The following is a 12,373-nucleotide window of genomic DNA, read 5'->3' on the forward strand; positions in this document are numbered from 1 at the left end:
TGACAGAGCAACAAGCTTCTTTTAAAATGTTAAGCTTCTTACTTATTTTTGTCTGCTGTGATTACTTTGGAAAACCATTTAATCCAAGAAAAGACTAAAGAAACACATGAAAAGTTAGACACAATCAAAGTAAAACTACGTCTGGAAAGTCAGACATTTGAGATGCTTTGTTAAAGTCATGAAACAGTGGAGAGTTTGAAATTACATTTTTTTGGGGATTAAGTACATCGAAGTTCTGACCAATTCCCTATTAATTTACTTAGTAGTTAAAAATATTGGTTTACTAAGTTTGACTTAGGCTACAATTTCACAATTTTGACTTTGGATCTCATAATTTTGATTTAATGAGTCAAATTATAAATATACATTTATAATAAACAAATATAAATGAAGCCTATATATAATATGTATTTAGTAGGCCTATCTTATAATTCCTTTTTACTAAGTCGACTTAGTATCTCATAATTTAAATTCTGATTAAATAAGTCAAAATTATTTTGAATTAATAAGTAAAATATAAATTTTGTGTCTTAGTCAACATTCTGACTTTCTCTTAACTTTTGCTTACTATGTCATACATTTGAATTTTTTGTATCCCATTTTGATTCAACAAATCAAAATATTGTCATGATATCTCATAATTTTGACTTGCCACAAGTTTTGTTATTTTTATTTTATTTTTCTGTTGAGCTTCCATGGATTTCTGTGGTTTATAGACCAGTTCTTAATTTCATGTCAGGTTTTTACAAATTACAGTCACACAGTTCTTTATTGCCATATTGTAAACTATGGAGTGCAGACTATCAGGCAACAAGAAGGCAAATCAGCTGCAATTAGATTGTGTCACATGTTTGTTTTGTATAAATATGTAATGCATGAGGAGGGCAAGAGAACAATGCATACTTCATATGTGCTGTCAGTGCTGATTTGCATTGCAATCCACTGTCATGAGTAGTCAACAGAGACACTTTTAGTGTTGGAAGGTTCAGAATCAGACCTTTAAACAGAATACGTAATTATATATGTGATGTACAGGGGACATTGATTTATTTCTTCACATCTTTTCGCAATATTTACTGAACATTTAATACATTTGTTTAATTCTAAGTGGACATGTTAATACTCAAATTCAAGTTTATTTGTCATTTCAACTATACAAATATACAGTCAAAATATTGTTTCTTTAGGATGGGGGTGTAAAAACTGACAAAACACCAGACAAAACATTTGAGCAACATTGGTTACAAAAAGTAGTTGCTCTGAAAAGGAAGGCCTGCTGTCCTTTGGTGTTATTAAGCATCCCTGTCAGGTAATGAAAGGACACAAATGAGGGTTACACCCTGTGGTTAAGGTTTCTCCATCACCACATCCAGGAATTCAAATGACCGGCGGATGATTGTGCGAGTCAGTCTTCAGAGCTCCGTGGCCAAAGCACCTGAAATCTATACAACTAAAATTAATACAACATGAATATGTCATTTCCAAAGATGTGATTGTACATGAGAAGTTTAAATGAATAAAAATTGATATTCATGATGTGTAAATGGCCACACCATTATCTGAATTTACTGTATGGTACAGATACAGATAATTATCTTTTAGATTGGCATAAAATGGAAATTTGTCTTTGGCACTGATATATAAGACAACACACACCATAAACACCAGTACATAGCAATTGTGCATTAGTCTTAACGTGACCATGTGTTGAACAGAATACCAATAACAATGCATAATGCTCAGCAGTTTAACAATAAATACATATATGTACATTAAAATAAGTGATGGTGATAGTTGCAGAATGTACTAAAAGCAGCCATATGCTTGGGAGGGGCTTTACCTCATCCTATTTTAGAATGGGGTTATCTTGTAATGATCAGAATTACGTTGACCTCAAGTGAACCCTCATATCCACAATGGTTTTATGTATAAACTGGATGGGAAAAGGTTGAGATGTGGTCAGAATTCATCTCCTCACTTTACATATGATTTCCATTGCAGATGGCCCTGCATCATGCAAACTAGCACCATATTTTTTCCCAAACCACTCTCAGTGAGCATGGAAAGATTTACTTGTGCATGTGCAACACATGAGAAGGAGAAGAGTGGAGGGGCCTTCAGGTCAACAGTACAAAAGCCTTCTCTAAAAAAATCAAACAATAAAACAGATTGTTTGAGTTTTTCAGAGGAGGATGTGTTATTTGTTTTTTCTCTCTGATTGGATAGTGCTGTGTATTATTGTCGACATGATGCAACCATGCCACAGAAGCCCCAAGCAACAAGATATGTTTTGACTCTTTCAAGTGATGAAGCCTCATGAGTGTGAGATGAATGGTGAAATGATAAAGCAGCTTGTCAGCACTCTGATGCTCATTATGTCCCACAGAGTTTAAGGCCTCCAAGTGGGACCTATTAACATGAGTGTGTGTGTGAGTGTGTGTGTGTGTGTGTGTGTGAGAGAGATACAGGACGCTATACTGCTGCACAGATAGCTGCAAAACATTTGTTTTCTATCATTTATACATTGGTCTGCTCATTATTTAAGTTTCAAACATCACATCAAATTCAGTATTCAAACGGTCAATAATCAAATGATTATTATTCCAGCATCTAACTACAGTAAACTGACTGTAGTTAGATATATTAATTAAGGCCTATCATATGACATATCTACAACAGAGCCATCTCCATGATAACTGAGCAGACTCCATCAGCTGATGAAAAGAGATTTCAGTTGAAAGTGTTAGAGAAGCCTTTAAGTGTTCCTGAGTTAATAGTTCTGTCAGACTTTGGTATTATAGAGATTAAATAGATTCTGATTTTAGCATGTTTTATTGCACTGGAGCTGGCCTCACGTATTTAGTGAGTGACTTTGGTTTGCAAAGGTATGCCGGTTGGTTAGATCACTTCCAGTTTTGGTTAAGATTAGTTTCAGTTTTCAGACTAGTTTTTTAGTTTTTAACATCCAGTCAGTTGCAGGCAGTGTTTGTGTCTCTTTTATGATGAACTCTTTCACCCACTTTATATTTAACACAGATGAGGAGCACTGCAGGCAGGGGCGGATCTAGAAAAATATTTATGGGGTGGCGAGAGGGGGGGCAGAAATTTTTGAGGGGTGGCAACATATGGCCGACTTATATATACTGAATTTAATCAGTTATCACAGTTTGATGAGAAATAGTATCTACACACTACAAAAGGACAACAAAAGACAAACTTAATCTCATGCAATCAATGTCTTGCATTTGACGCGACCATACAATGTGATCTCACTTACAGTTTTCTTGGATTGCTTACACACTAAAATTAAAAGTAGTACACTATTAGCAAAACTTTACACTCAAGAAGCAAAACATCAGCCCATATTTGCACAACTATAAGCACATTGTCAACCTCACACTTGTTGCAAAACTCTACACACAGTGATTTGCAAAACACAGAATGGGGTCCTCCACCGCCTTGCCCATATGGGCCCTTACAACACAGCACTCATACTTACATTCTTGGACCAATTGCACAACATAACATTGTTGTGTGGGACAATGTGTCTTTCCACCGCTCTGCTCTGGTTCAGAACTGGTTTCAGCAACCTCCACATTTCACCGTCCTATATCTTCCACCATACTCTCCATTCCTCAACCCTATAGAAGAGTTTTTCTCGGCATGGCGGTGGAAGGTATATGATCTCCGTCTCCAGGCTGAGGTACCCCTCATCCAAGCCATGGAGGAGGCCTGTGACCAGATGGAGGTAGCAGCAATGCAAGGATGGATTCATCATTCAAGACGTTTCTTTCCAAGGTGTCTTGCTAATGACAACATTGCCTGCGATGTTGATGAAATTCTCTGGCCAGATCCAGCTAGGCGAAGAGACAATGTCTAGTTGTTTTTTTTTACAGTAAACTTGCAGTACAATACGTAAAGTGACATTTAGTTACAGTATTATGAATCTCCATGTCAACATTTTGGGCGTGTTGAGAAATAAATGAGTTTCTTCAGTCTGCAACATTGGTCTTGTGTAGTGTTTGGTGAATTTACATTATATTTGTACTTTGTTGATGGTAGCCTACTCTAATCATAGGGAAGTAGAAGTGCAAAAAGTGTTTTAGGTTTATCACAGAAGAGTGTAACTCGTGCAAACAGAGTATAGTAATGTGAAACGTGTGAGTTTCATATGGTAACAAAGTGTGGTTTTTAAACAAAAGTGTATAGTTTTTACAAGAGTGTTTAATTATGCAAAGGATCTGTAGTGTTTTGCTAATTGGGTGTGTGGTTGTGCTAATTGTGTGTAGTGTTTTGAAAACACGGGCCCTGTTTTAAAATCGTGCTTAAGCAATCCAAAAAAACTGTAATAGGAGATAGAAGTATGATAGAAGTAAGGGGCATTATCACAGGAAAGGCATTAAGGTAAGACACAGTTGATGAGTGGCAGATGTGTGAGAGGGGAAGCAAACACTTTTTGACTGACTGCAGTTGGACATTGGAGAATGGTCAAATTGGTCATAACTTTTAATTCGTTGCTGCCAACTGGGGTGGCAGCAGGGGTGGCAAGGCTTTCTATGCCACCCCGGTAGATCCGCCCCTGACTGCAGGTCTGTGAGATAGAAGAGACTGCACAGGGAGATGTTGGTGAGACAAGAGGAAGACATTAGTCCACCAGATGGCAGCAGAGTCATGAGGCAACCAATCAGTAGGTGACAGAAACATGAGAGCTGGTCACAAGTGGCTGAAGAAAAGGCTTTTACTGTAACTAGTCTAAAACGAGACACTTGCTTAGGCTTTCAGCTAAAATTGCAGTCAGCCAGACTGAAATCTATTCTGTTTTGAATGTGTGGTTAACAGTTTTGACAGCAGTGTGTTAGCATTTGAACAAAGTGCTGTAAATCTACAGTGTTGTGCACGTTGTGGTTAAAGTCATGGGGTAAGTGTGTAGAGTTTTGAAAACTGTGATCAAGCAATGACAAACGAACTAGAGTTTGGTCCACATGAACTGCTGCTGTGCAGACTGTAGTTAGAGTTTTGCACGTTTTGCACAAGTTGTGCCCACTGTCATTTAGCAATCGAAAAAAACTGTAATTGGACCTTAAAGTAAAAGACGATGGCTTTCGTTTGTGTTTACATGTCATATAAAGATGGTTAGTGTTAACTGGCCGATTCACAGTGTTTTCAGCCGATATTTATGAGTCCTTGAATTGGTGTCAGTGGAGATAAAAGTTGTCACTATTATTTAGTTCATAAAAACAGTTTCAGTTTCATCCTCACTAGAGTTATCTCAGGACACTTTACAGATTAGAGTAGGCCTAGACCACACTCTATAATTTACAAAGACCCAACAATTCCAGTAATTCATGTTTGTGTGTGTGTGTGTGTGTGTGTGTGTGTGTGTGTGTGTGTGTGTGTGTGTGTGTGTGGTTTAAAAGAAGTTGCCATTTAGGAGGCAGAGAGTGTTGAATGAAATATGCTTTCGAGTTGCATTATGGGAAATGTAGGGTCCAATGTTTTTGTAGCTTGACCTACACTAGTAACTAAAAGGTAGGATATCTTGGGCTTGACCATTATGTTTCTAATCTGTCTCTTTTGAGTACCTCAACTTTGTAAGACTAAATTGCTGGAGTAACCCTTTAGCACAATTGATTAGTGTTTCTATTTTGATTATCTTTGTTGTCATCAGTCATCTACATTATAGATGACAGGTTTAAGTTTTGTGCCCAAGCATAAGTACAACCTTTGTTAAGCAAAGGTTGTGAATTAAAAACATACACAAGGATACATCATAGTGTCATTTCACCATAAGTGGAACTTTGCTACATGGTACATCTTATTTTATCTTATTTTAAATGTTTAGTGTTTTGCCTTTCAGTTGGTAATAAGACAACAGTCGGGCTGTAGAAAAGAGAAGCTGAGTGTTGCTGAACATTATCACCATTCATTTGACGATGACATTATTTTAGAAAAGTCTCTATTGTTAATCTACAGAGAAAAGATATGTTGGGAGTTGTGTAGTCATATTTATCTATAGCCCCAGTTTGGGCCTCTATTAAGGTTAGAGTCATAGAGATAAGCATCCATTTTACTATCAAATAAATACCTGGTGATCTTTAAAAAGCCCAGAAGTTTATTGAACAACACTTACCTCTGTTCTGAAGATATTTCCAGCATCTTCAAAGACTCTACTAACAACAAGGACTAAAAATATTCTAACCACTGCACAATAAAAAATATATTTTTTAACCTGTTTCCACCCACAAAACTGTTATTTAATTCAAATAAAGATGGTAGCCAGAAGTGACAGATGTCTGTGTTCAATTTGTGCAACGTAAAACAAAATGAAAACATTTTGTTATAAGTTATATTTGCCTGTATTGATGTTACTTTGTATTATTTTATATTTTCATACAACGCCATTCAAAAGGACAAATGTTGGGTTAAAATACGTTTTTTATTGTGCAGCAGAGGAAATTATTTTTCATCCAGCAGGTTAGAAGAGTCTTTTAGGATTCTGGAGAGGCCTTCAACAACCTTTTGGGTTTTTCAAAGATCACAGGTTTTTTCTTCTTTCGAAATACAAATGTGCAGCTCTATTTTTTCAATATGATGGTAATGCATTAGACACACAAACTTGAGGTAATTTATGTACAGGTATTATCAGTGCCAGTAGTTGACCATTAAAATGTCACGATTTGCTCCAGGCTCTAGAGGAGTTACAGTAATGTCTGAGTCATCAACATTATCCTATTAGCATATGATGTAGTATAAAATGATGTAAGGGAAGAAAAACATGCAGTATGAGGTTTTCTTTCTCTTTTACACATTTTCTGAATTCAACATCTTTGTTAACAACTGAATGCACCAGTTAATTTCAGAAAATGCAAGGCTGTCTTGTCAGAAGTTAAATAGAGGGCTGCTATTGTGTGTGGACCCTCTCCATTCAAACAGCTGCTCAGGCTCCAACTAGATGACCTCATTTCCCTGCAGCCTTGGGGCTTTGCTTCATATAGTGAAAAGGAAAGAGCTTCATTGTTAGTTTAAAAAAAAGAGTGGTGGATTACAACATTTGAATGATGTTGTTTGTCTTACTGTGAAGAGAAAAAAAAGATTTATACTCAATTTTTAGGAGTTTTTAATGGCGTGAGACTGTTGTGCTTACATGGACAGAAATCAGAGTAAATAAGAAGAAAATGAATGATGAGAGAGGTGAAAGGGAAGTGTGTGTGTGTGTGTGTGTGTGTGTGTGTGTGTGCGTGTGTGTGTGCAAGAGGTGATGGCTTTTATCACTTATGGTGCTTTTACAATACATCATATGGCCTGCAGCAGTGCCTCCTTTATGGTTTCTGTCTGTCCTCATTTTAACCCTGAACACTTTTGTTTCAGCCCATGAATGTTTATTGTCTGTGCTGGATATTGAATGTATCAGCCTGCGCATAACTCCACAGAAAAATTCCATCTCACACAATAAAACAAAGGATTTAATGACTTCTAACCAGCACATTCACAAATGCAGACACTCAGAGTCTGTGCGAGGAAGCCTTTGTATGATGTTACCATTCAAAGCAATCGCCAGTGGCCAGGAAGGACTAGACACAACTGTACGACCCTTACAGATTATACATTCAATGTCTAGCTTTAAATAAACACAAGCCATCGCCCAAAGATAGTATCATGAAAACAGCTATCTACATTTCACTTAGAATAGCAAGAACCATAAAATATGCCACCATACTTATGTGGTCCTATTATTTCACAAAAATACAAATTGCTAAGAGTATCTATTTCTGCTGTCAATGCTAACTAGGTTACAAAGAATGAGTTTGCTTATTGCTGAGTTATATGAGAATGTCAATACCACTCCCACGTCTGTACAGTTTTTAATGTAGCTATGGCCAGCAGACTGAAAACAGAGGGAAAATCTAGCCTAGCTCTGTCCAAAGATAACAAAATCCACCAACTGTACCAGTGTACACAAATGAACATGTTACAGTATATCTGAATGTGTGTATAAATCAGCAAGTAGTGTTTTTTGCAGGAGGTTATGTGCCACACTATGGCTGTGTACGAAACCTACTACATTTACTGTCTGCCATTGGGTGTCTGAATTCTGAGTGTGAAAATGCTATATACAGTGCCCTCAAAAACTCCACAGTGAAATTACAAAAGTAGAGCCCATGGTGTTTTTACCACTTTCTGCTAGCAATCCCACGATGCAAGTTGAAATTGCAAAATGCTTTTAAGGGTGTAGCAGGGAAAGGCGGACCCAAAATGCAGAGAGCAGGCAGGCAGGAGTTGAAAACGAGGATTTAATGATGAAACACAAAAAGAAACCAAGGAAGTCCTGAGCTCAGCAGCAGGCAAAAACAATACCAAAAATGAAACAAAAGGAAATCCATGGAAATCCACAGAAACACACAAACAATAATCTGACACTGGACAAGGGGAACACCAAGACTAAATACAGAGGGTAATGAGATAACACAAGACAGGTGACACAAGGGCTGGGAAACAGGTGAAACACATTAGGCTGAGCAGAGTAATCAAAAAAAAGGTGGGAAAACACAAGACAAGACAAAAAACAAGACCATCAAAATAAAACAGGAAACAGAGCACAAAACAGACCAACAAAATAAGACAAGACACCAAAACCATAACAGTACCCCTCCCACCCCCCCAAGGGACAGATCCCAGATGTCCAAAAAACAATAAAAGAGCAAAAGACAAACCAGGGAGGGCGGAGGGGGCCCGGAGGAGGGACGACCCAAAAAGTCAAAATAAATCAACCCCGGAGGGCCGAGGAAGGCACTAGAGTCACTCAGAGCAAGGGAAACAGAGAGAGGCCAAAGGGAAAAGAGAGTCCTGGGGCACAGGGAACAGGGAGTCCAGAGGCACAGGGAACAGAGAGTCCTGGGGCAGCAGGGGACAGAGAGGTCTCTGCAACAGGGGGCCACAGAGAAGGCAGAATCCTTCAGGTGGCCGGTGACAAAGGCAGAATCCGTCAGGCGACCAAGCAGGACGGTGAGGACTCCGAGGTGGTCGTCGGCGAAGGCAGAACCCTTCAGAAGGCCGGCCACGAAGGTGAAACCCTTCTGGCGGCCGAACAGGAGGTTGAGGGCGGGGCCCCTCTAGAGGCCGGCGGTGAAACCCATCTGGAGGCCGACGGAGAAGGCGATACCCTTCTGGAGGCCGGCGGCGAAGGTGACACCCTTCCAGGGGCCAGCGGCGAAGGAGACACCCTTCTGGAGGCCAGTGGCGAAGGAGAGTCCCCTCTGGAGGCCAGCGGCGAAGGAGACACCCTTCTGGAGACCGGCGGCGAAGGCTAGACCCCTCTGGAGGCCAGCGGCAAAGGAGACACCCCTCTGGAGGCCGGCGGCAAAGGCGGATCCCTTCAGGAGGCCGAAAAGGATTTTTCAGGCTGAACCCCTCAGGAGACTTGGCAAGCTGGTGAAGGCTAAAACCCTCTGAGGGCCGGGCAAGCAACGGGTCAGCTGAGCTGGAGCCAGGCGACGGGTCAGCGGGGCTGGAGCCAGGAGACAAGTCAGCTGAACCAGTGTCCGCCAACAAGGTTGCAGGAACAGGAGTCGGCCGGACCGCCGACAGAACCCGGGGGACAGGACAAAGTCTCAGGGGCGCCGTCAGCGGCGGATCAGGGAGGCCGCTAGCCAGCCGGGGTACCGAGAGACCGCTAGCCGGCCAAGGTTCTGGAGGGCTGCTAGCCAGCCAGGAACCAGGGATGCTGCTAGCCAGCCGAGGCTCTTCGCATCTGCTAGCCAGCCGGGATTCTGAGACACAGGACCACCTGAGAACACTAGGGGGGAGGTGCTAGCTAGCTGGGATTCTAGGGAACCGCTACACGGCCGAGACTCAAGGAACTCTGGGGGGCCGCTACACGGCCGGGACTCTAGGAACTCTGGGGGGCCGCTACACGGCCGGGATTCATAAACTCTGGGGGGCCGCTACACGGCCGGGACTCTAGGAACTCTGGGGGGCCGCTACACGGCCGGGACTCTAGGAACTCTGGGACACTAGAGAGCTCGGGGACACTAGAGGACACTAGGAAGCTCTGGGACACAAGAAGGCTTGGGGACGCTGGAGAGCTCGGGGACACTAGAGAGCTCGGGGACACTAGAGAGGCTGTCAGCCAGCTGAGAATAAGGGGGGCTGCACGTCAGCTCAGAGTCAGGAGAGCTGCACGTCGGCCCGGGGTCAGGAGAGCCGCACATCAGCGGCGACTCTGGGACACAGGTCGGCCCAGGCTCAGGTACCCAGGTTAGGTCAGGCTCAGGTCCGCTGGGCAGCTTGGGCCCAATGAGAGACTGATTAGGGACATGGCGCTGAGGGCCACGTCGTCCCTTCCTCCGTCCACGGCCTCCACGGGTCCCTGTGAAGACAGCCAGGCGGGTTCCTTCATAGGACTGCTGGTGGTTGGGGGCGTACGCTGACCGGGTAGCGTCAGAGCAGTCCCATGAGAGTTCTGGGGAAGCCGGTAAAGTGGCAGGCTGGCTGACAAGGCATGCACCGACGGCTACGGTGTTGGCCGACTGGGGTGGAGGCAGACTGGCGGTGGGTGAGTCACTGGAGATGGCTTGAAGAAAACACTCCAGCTGGTGCTTGAAGCCCTCCAGCTGGGGAACAAAGTGACTCACCCAAGGTCTCTCTGACAGCCACTGCCACTGAATGGCAAGCTTCTCCAGGAGAGGAGGGTGCCGGTCTGGCTCAGAGCAGAGCAAAACCCGCTCAGTCCAGCCGAACTCCAACACCTTCTTAGTATACAGAAGCTTCTCCGCTGGGTCCATGTTGGTCAGATCATTATGTTAAGGGTGTAGCAGGGAAAGGTGGACCCAAAATGCAGAGAGCAGGCAGGCAGGCAGGAGTAAGTTGAAAACAAGGATTTAATGATGAAACACAAAAAGAAACCAAGGAAGTCCTGAGCGCAGCAGCAGGCAAAAACAACAATACCAAAAATGAAACAAAAGGAAATCCATGGAGCAAAAAACCAGACACGAACTAACATCGGGAGACACGACAGGCACACACAGAAACATACAAACAATGATCTGACACTGGACAAGGGGAACACCAAGACAAAATACAGAGGGTAATGAGATAACACAAGACAGGTGACACAAGGGCTGGGAAACAGGTGAAACACATTAGGCTGGGAAGAGTAATCAAAAAAGGCGGGAAAACACAAGACAGGAAGTAAAACCAACAAGACAAGACAAAAAATAAGACCGTCAAAATAAAACAGGAAACAGAGCACAAAACAGACAAGACAAGACACCAAAACCATAACAAATGCAGCAAAAAGTAAAAAAAAAAGTAAACTTTTGAGTGTCCATTATATAGGGCGTAGTGAATGAGTGGGCAAGACAGTGGTCTCTAATAGCTGCTTCCCCCTGTTTCCAGTCATTGTGCTATGATAAGCTAACTGGCTGTAGCTAAATATTTACCGTACAGATGTAAAAGTGGTGGTAGTGGTATAAATCTTCTCATCTAACTCTCTGCAACAAAGCAAATAAGTGTATTTACCAAAATGTCAAACTATGTCTTTTACCATTCATATGTTACATATTCTTATTACCAGAGTCTAATTCAATTCAGCCTAAAGTCTGTGTTTTCACACATCATAAGAGTAAGTTATACTGCTAATAATAATAATATATACATGTTTAAATATTTAGAATTAGTACAAATAATAAGACATGCCAGTGTCTTAGAATTTGGAAGAAAGGAGCTTCGAGGAGAGAGGAAACAAAAGACACACATGTAGAGACACACAGTCGAAGCCTGATATTGATTTGAATTCACAACAAATGGTGAAACAGCAGCAGAGAAGCTAATGCCCATGGATGCACCGACACAGTTTTCTGCGACATGTACAGTATATAATCATATTAAATCATAGTGATTACACAGAATATAAAATATGCCGATGTCTGACACAGTTTACATTACATCCAAGCAAATCAACTGACTCCAAAGACTAATGTTGATGTGAACATGGTGCCTTAAGTATGGACCAGGACCAGCAATGAAGCATCTCATATTTCAAATCATTGGGCCTCTTTGATGGCACGCTCCTCGTTTCATTTGCAATATTGTTTAGTGGAGAGGGACTATTATTCTTTGTGGTAATTCCATCAAAGTAAGGTCATCCACCAACTGGGACAGACTGCGTCACCGGTTTGGTTAAAATGTCAAAGCAACAGAGACTTAAAGGTTAAAGTCCTGCAGCAACAGAAACACAGTGTGACCCTTTCCTTTTCTCCTCTTTTTAATAGTGCTTTACCATTTTATTTCATGCCAAAGCCACTCAAACTTCTCTCCACATCATCGCCTACAGCTTTTATAACGCCGGAGAATATGATGCGTTTGTGCTAGAGAG

Source organism: Perca flavescens, chromosome 8 (assembly GCF_004354835.1).
Source record: "Perca flavescens isolate YP-PL-M2 chromosome 8, PFLA_1.0, whole genome shotgun sequence".
Lineage (NCBI taxonomy): Eukaryota > Metazoa > Chordata > Actinopteri > Perciformes > Percidae > Perca > Perca flavescens.